This window comes from Rhamphochromis longiceps, linkage group LG13 (assembly GCF_057381845.1).
Source record: "Rhamphochromis longiceps isolate RC_006_pf linkage group LG13, R_longiceps_female_GT1.1, whole genome shotgun sequence".
NCBI lineage: Eukaryota > Metazoa > Chordata > Actinopteri > Cichliformes > Cichlidae > Rhamphochromis > Rhamphochromis longiceps.
This window is the reverse complement of record NC_140569.1, coordinates 3,268,168-3,275,726: the sequence shown is the minus strand read 5'-3', so window position 1 is coordinate 3,275,726 and position 7,559 is coordinate 3,268,168. Positions and strand designations below refer to the sequence as shown.

Here is a 7,559-nt window from a genome sequence, read left to right as displayed (position 1 = left end):
AGTCAGACTTTTCCCGAGAATTTCTGTGGAGTAAAAGCTGAAACCGTATGATTCACTCTACAAATGGACTTCTACTCTACCTGAGCACTCAAAGCACCTCATTCACCCACTCTTTATTTTCTAGGCTTTTTCTATAGAAGTGCTTTCTATCTAACATTCATACTCCGACACATACATCGGAGAGCAACTTGGGGCTAGTATCGTGCACAGGGTTATCTGGTATGCAGACCGGAGATTAGCAGATGACCTGCTCCACCTCCTGAACTACAGCCACCCCAAAATCTAGGAATGCATGCAGATAAACTTAAAGGTGTACTTTAATCATCAAACAGCCTCCATCAGGAGCAGACTGATGTCCCATCAATACATGAATTGGATAGTTGGATTAACTGTATGAACTGGTGTCAGGTAGGACGGAGCACCAGCCCTGCTCAGACTGACACAAACAGATGAGATGAGCTGCAGGGAAACGGCGAGAACAATGAGAGAGCAAAACACACGGGGAGCTGCCCCGCCTTAATCCCCTCCATGGTAATTGTATTGGAGAAGGAAGCCGTGAGTGTGTGTTTGAATGTGTGTGCGCTCTCCCCTGCTAGGTGAGGGAGGGTTGGCATCACTATGAAAGAAGAGGAGGAAGGAAGTTTGGCCAGCTCAAGAAAAGCTGATTTAATGAGAAAGTAAGAACCCTTAGAGACTCCTAATTTACTGGAAAACATGTTGTGGGTGATGGATGGCAGAGATGTGTTTGTGGCTGACAGATACCTCCACCAGCATCATGTGCAGGCTCTCTCTCTCTGGATCAGCATCCACAGGTGCAAACATTACATTACAGACGTTACATCAGCAAAACCCGACGTTCCACAAACAGCACAGAAGAACTGGCGTTTAGAAAATCAGCCGCCACTGCACCTTTAGGTCAAAAAACACCTCCGAGGTGGTTCAGGTCTCCTGGGTGCCTCCCCTTGCAGCAGAGAGGAACTTGAGCCAGGGCTGTATGGGAACCTCCAGGAAGAGATAGAAAACACTAATTTGAAGAAGAACTGGTACCTGACTTTGGAGAGCAGAACAAACTGGGTGGATGCCTCACCTGACTCGCTCTATGGCAGCATTATACTCTCTGTTATCCCAGTTTATGGAAACTTCAAATCCAACTCCCTGAAAATGAAACAGAAGCACAGACGAGTCGGTTTCAGAGTAATGGGGTTAAACAGTGGGCAAAACAGAAGAGTAACATAAGAATTAAAGGGTTAATGTCCCACCGGGGCCACCGTAGCTGGTATGCATGCACTCATGGGACTGTAAGGTGTCGGGATAAAAGCCTCCATTAAATCAAATATTTGGCAGGAGTCTCCACTCTGCTCTGCTCACCTCTGGCTCCACTCTGCTGTAACGTGATTAAGAATCAGGTTGATGAATCGTCTGTCAGGCAAAGTTAAAAAAGACATTAGGTATAGTGGTGGGAAATCAGTCACACGGAGAGGGAGCAAGCTGCAGGAGAATTAAACTGCAGCAAAGAACTAAAGGAGCAAAAGAAGCTAAACAGAAGGAAAAATGAGAGTAAAAGATCAAAAATCGGCAAAAAGCCAAACAATGAAAAGCAGCGTTCATCGGGTTCCTTCACACTTGGAGAGCTCACGTTTCCAAACAGCTACAGTGCTGAGCGGCCGTTTTTGTTTGTCCAGGCCTTCGGTGTGGGGTCAGCTGTCTGAGGAGGGAGAGGTCAGAGGTGAAGCCAAAAGAAAACTCCTCCTGACCTTCTGCTCAATGGATTCTGCTGCAGTCAGACACAACTTGTGTCTTCCTTCCAGCCCGATCAGCATCAGCCATCATCCTCTTAAATCCGCCTCTCTCGCCTGCATGAATCCTTAAATCCGTCTGCTGCATCCATGCGCCGATCCACTGACACCTACCCTCCGCTGAAGCTCTTCTTTTTCCCGAGACCGGAGGACTTCTGAAACCCTCCAAACACTGGGACGCTGTTTAAAGGTCGTCTGTTTTCTACCCTGAACTTCTAAAGAAGGGGTCACAAATCCTGAGCCCCCCATCCACGGATTCTAAAATCCACAGAGTGAAATGGAAAACAGGGAGTGCATGGACATGTCTGCTATTGCTGACATTGACCTAGCATAGCGCCGCTCACAGGTCTTATAGCAGAACATGAAATAGTCACAAAAAAGCAGTCTACTTTTTCATGTTCACGGACATGAATTATCATAATTTGTTTTGTTTGTTTGTTTGTGTTTAGCATGTGTTTAGTCTGATGCAGGATTTATGTATTACTCATGTTCATGGGCACAATTTTCCATGTTTTCTCTAACAGACAGCACGAGTACGAATTTCTGCAGGAAATATATTTTGATGAGATTTATACCAATTTATAATTATAAACCTGGGAGCTTTAAAGCCTAAATCTAAGCAGATGTGTGTTTTTGAGTAATAATGTATTTTAAAAAATGACACAAATGCCTCTTTGCTTAGGCTGCTGCCCCCGCAACCCGGCCCCGGATAAAGCGGATGAAGATGGATGGATGGATGGATGGACACAAATGACACTACATCCCAACGTTTACTTACAAGTGAGAAATATGAGTTTCTTGTATGTGGACATGACTCGGTACACCTGAGACCAGACAGACAGTCATAATAATAATAATAATAATAATTATTATTATTATTATTATTATTATTATTATTATTATTATGATGATGTCAGAGGGTGAACTGAGGACGAGTGGCCGTTTATTGCTGTTGGTATAAAAGTCTTTACAAAAACAACTTTAAATATTATTTTAATGCACATAAATCTTGTTTTTTTATTGCTTCAGTTCATTTTTTTCACTCAGGTCATCACTGTAAAAAATGCAAACATGTAATAATTGCATTAATTTACACTTACATTTGAAAATGTATTAAAATGTTAATAATTTACAGCCTCTTTTCATTAAAGACATTTTTAATACGCACATAAAACCATCGATTGTTCGATGTTTTCTTCTGACTTTGGACTTTAGTCCAAATCATATTTTTTCATACTTAATAATCAGAAATAGTTTTTTATTAACATTGACCTGAAATTATTACATTAAGGTGTTTTTAATTACTAACACAGAACTAAGCAAAATAACACAAAGTGTAAAAAGCTGTGATGTGTGGATCCAAAGTCCAAATTTTCCTTCTTTTAAAAACTGAAAATATGAATTTGTTGCACAGACACACAGCTTAGATCACACCGCACATGAAGAAACCAGAGAAATTTATCTTAAGGAAAGTGCAGAAACTGTAAAAACAACTTGTTAAAGTCGAGGTTCATGAACTGCTGTGAGACTTTGCTGCTCGAGTTTGTGGTGCAAATATGACTTTATTTTAGTGCACATACAGACTCTTTCTCCCTGGAAAATCTAGTTATTGCCTTATTTTCCTGTTGAGTTTATTCACCGGAGTCAGCAAGTTTCCCTTTGAAGCTATTTTTGCAGAGCATCTACAAATATTCAGACTCCAGGAAAGCCCGGCAACTTTATTGGCACAAAGGATTTCTATCAACAATAAAAATAAAAGATCCCCAAGAGAGAGCCATAAGAAGAAAGAGAGAACCCAAGCTCCCCAAAGCACAAAGTACAAAGTGCACTTTCTCACTGAGGGGCTTCGTGGGGGTTTAAACGCGTCTGATCGGGTCACGAATCTCACTCAACAGACAGACGACCGGGTCAACTTTCAGTTCAGGTAAGAGAAAGAAAAACAAGCAGCGCCGCAGCTTCTTCAGCTTCTCTCAGTTGGTTTCTTTTCACATCAGCTCTGCTGACACATGCAGGGATCCACCGAAGGGGTCAATCATACGCTCGGTCAATGCATTCCTTCCTTCCCCCCGAGCTTCTGTCTTTCTCTCGTTTCTTTTCTTCTTATGGGAGGCGGAGGGGTGAGGAAGGTGGAGGGGCTTGAGAAAACAAAAACCCTGGAAGAAAGAGAGCAGAGAAAGAGGAGAAGACAGAAAGAAAGAGAGGAGAGAAGAAAGAGGGTGGACAGAAGTTAGAGTGAATGTGTGTGTGTGTGTGTGTGTGTGTGTGTGTGTGTGTGTGTGTGTGTGTGTGTGTGTCAGGTAGCTTTCATCATGGGCCACCCCGTCATTCAGTATGATTAATGGGCTGCTCGGGGACAACCAGCGCGTTCTGAATGAGAAATATGACTACTATCTGCTAATTTGTTTAGCATTGAGCTACTTGGAGAGGGAGCTGTATGTGTGTGTGCTTGTATGTGTGCAACCACGTGCATCCATTTAAAAAAAGCCTAAAGGACGATGCTTTAGCCCGAGACTGCAACACAACCAAAGTTTGATTGACAGGCTGTCTGTCAAAAGCGGTCCAGACAGGAATGGGGAGGAGGGCGGTACCCCACGGTTAGTGATTTATTTCCAGTTGGGTTCCTACAGCTGTCAATCACTCGCACAATGTGCACCAGGGTGCCGTTCACCTACTGCTGTCTCTTTCTCTCTGTAAGATTCTTCAGCCGGCTCATAAACCACACACTCTCACACTCGGACAAACCTGCGGCAGCATCGGCTGCATCTTTAAATCACAGTAATTATGTGAAAATGACACCAGAGTAAGTGTGTGTGTGTGTGTGTGTGTGTGTGTGTGTGTGTGTGTGTGTGTGTGTGTGTGTGTGTGTGTGTGTGTGTGTGTGTGTGGTCAAGAGAGAAAGTTCAACAGTGCATGTTCCCTCCTATGTGAAGGTTTCAAGTTAGCGAGGAACTGTATACGGTAACTTCAGTGGACATCATAGTTAACCTCCCTATCCCCTCTGTGAGGCTGTAGGATGACAAGGATTTCTCCCAGCCAATCAGCAAAGCTCGCACCACATCTTCAACAGTGGCCCTGAGTGTTTCAAACATCCATGTTCTTCCAGAATTCTGGAAAATTTGAGGGTTTTGCCCCTACTACCTAATTCTTCAACTTAAAACAACAAAACAAAGAACTAAAGCTTTTGATCAGCACCATGGACAACAACCAGGGTCAGAGGTCAAAGGAATGGACGCGTCACATTATCCAAGCTTATGCTATAAATGCTCATGATCCTCTTAGAGCAGACTACCACAAGCCCAAACAGATCCAGTGGTGCTAAAGTAATCGTAACAGTTTCAACTGGACCAGCGACACAAATACTACAGCTTGAGTTTATACAGCTTCATGATGCAGGTGGTAACAATGTTTCAGTCCTCAAACAAAACGCAAACTGCTCACCCATCAAAACGCTCAGATCCTGGAGGTTTTCTCATCCTGGCTTCTTCTCTCTTCCTTCATTTGAACTTTGGTTTGCTAAATATAATTTAGCCCACGATGAGCTGAGTCTTAATCAGTGAAGAATAAAATGAGTTCATCTTTACAGCTAAAAAGAAAAGTGATGCTTTCACCACGTGGATCCATGACCATAAACACACAGTGAAACTTTAATAGTCTGTAGTATTCAATAGTTTATTGGATGACGCAGCATGTTCAAGCTACACATCCTGAAATATGCATTACAGCAGTTTTTATTAGACTTATATGGCTTATTTTAGTAGATCTACACCTAAATATGTGACTGTTTTCCTTCCTCTGCCAGTCTACCATAGAAAGAAAGACAGTGGACCTGTTTAAAAGAGAAACAAGGTGTTAATTCATTTAATAAAAACCATAAGTCTTTGTTTCTTAAAGATCATCTACGTGTCCGCTGTTCACCCCAAACACATCCAACCGCTTCATGTTATCGAGCCTAACTGGGAACACTTAGAAGACTGGGTTTGTTATTCAGAAGATACTGAAAAACCTAATTATTATAGATGTAACTATAAACTGTTAAGCCGACAACAGAAGCGATGTTTCCGGGATTTAGAAGAAAGCAGGTCAAGTAGCATTAAGCATGAAACACAAACCCACCCATTACTACGCTCCCGTGCTACTGAACACGCAAACAGCCCCTCAGCTGCTTTTCTTAACAAGACAATCACAAGTAGAACAAGTGAACGCCCTGCACGCCTGGATGACGCAGCCAAGACAGCGTGGAAGCGGCGCTTTGAAGCCGAGACGAGGAGATCACCCGGGATCACGGAGATAGATGCAGCGACACGCAACTCTTGAAACCAAAGTCAGAGTTGTGACAAGTGGTGATTAGCAGCATTTGTGTCTCTAAGCTCCACCCTGGGTCTGTCTCCAAAAAAAGCATGCACCCACCCTTTTTTCCGTTTAAAGCATGTTTGTGATCTGCGTGGTTAACGTCTGTGACTGTAAGGGCATGTTTGTTTAATGAGTGCATATGTGTGTTGTGAGATGAGTCCTGGTGACCGGCCTCCTGAGGGTGGCTCAAAGCTCCAAACTTTCCACGCTCTCTCAGGTTGAAGGTCCAAGAATAAGCATGTTTACAGCCTTCTACAAAAACAGCACTGATCTTTCTGGATAGTTCCGTCTGCATACCTACCATATGGCAGTGTGAGTCTGAGGCTGTTGCGTAGCACTGGTGCTGTAGCATTAGTGGTGTTGATCATGTTTTAAGATTCATACATTACTTTGTGCAATATTCCAGCTTCACCACAGGTGGAGAGAGTTGTTGTAAGAAGCATAACCCAACGGTTACCCAACAGGCGATGGGCAACGTCTTTATAAAGTATCTATAAAGACAACTATCAAAACGAGGTTGGAGATTTTTTTTAAAATTGGTATAAATCTCTAAGCATTTCTGGAACTATTAGGGTTTTTTGAATAGAGGCAACATTGGAAGATTTGTTTAAAGTTTCTGATGAGTTTAAAAACAAACATTTTTCTTCTTTTCTGAAAAGGTACTTTATAGAACATCAGAACATTTTGCATTGGTCTGTTTGTGAAATTTGGACAGGTTTCAAAGTCAGGGAATCTTGACAGGGATTTATAGAGATTTGTAACATGTTCAAAATAAAGAATATTCTTGGAAGACTGGCATGTACAGTGCTTTGAAAAGCAAGAACATTTCTAGAAGGGTGAGGCATGTCGAAACACCGGAGAGAATATTGTAAGGCGGTTGTGTCAAGTTTAGAGTGCTGGTATTTACTTTGAAAGGTGAGGAACAGGATTGGAGAGATTTGCTAATTTGTAGAATTATATTTTTGGAAAATTTGGAAATGTTGGGAAACACTTCTTGAAAGGTAATGCTTACAACCAAGCAGGAAACGGTGTCCTCAGGATATTAAGTGTCCTATAATATAGAAATCCCAGAAGTTTCGATTTGGTTAAGTCTCCTTTGTCTGCTAACACTTCAAATGGCACCAGGGGCACTTCTCAAGCCTTGTATAAGTATTGATTCTTATTGTGGAGGTCCAGATAGTGACTAAACATCAGATTAAAGTTTGCATGTTGAAAACTACAAAAAGAGCCTGTCCTTGTTTTACTCGTTGGTAAAGGCTTGCATGCTAAAGTTGCTGGAGTTTTGTAGGTTGAACTTGACCACACAGTGAGAATAAAAGCATTTTGCACATATCTGTGACTTCTGTTGATTTTTAAACCTACATATAACCCTTCCAAAGAGCAGCTCAACTAAAAACACAACGAACCACTAAA

The 7,559-nt window shown here is 42.2% G+C and overlaps 1 long non-coding RNA gene across 1 annotated transcript; it reads right to left on the bottom strand.

Moving 5' to 3' along the window:
- Positions 1 to 519: 519 nt before the first annotated feature.
- LOC146655194 (uncharacterized) lies at positions 520 to 1,414 on the bottom strand. The gene is made up of 3 exons (XR_014914392.1): positions 1,260 to 1,414; positions 1,088 to 1,155; positions 520 to 1,002 (listed from the first exon to the last, which is right to left on the bottom strand). It is a non-coding gene; the product is annotated as an uncharacterized LOC146655194 (long non-coding RNA).
- Between the last annotated feature and the right edge of the window lie 6,145 nt (positions 1,415 to 7,559).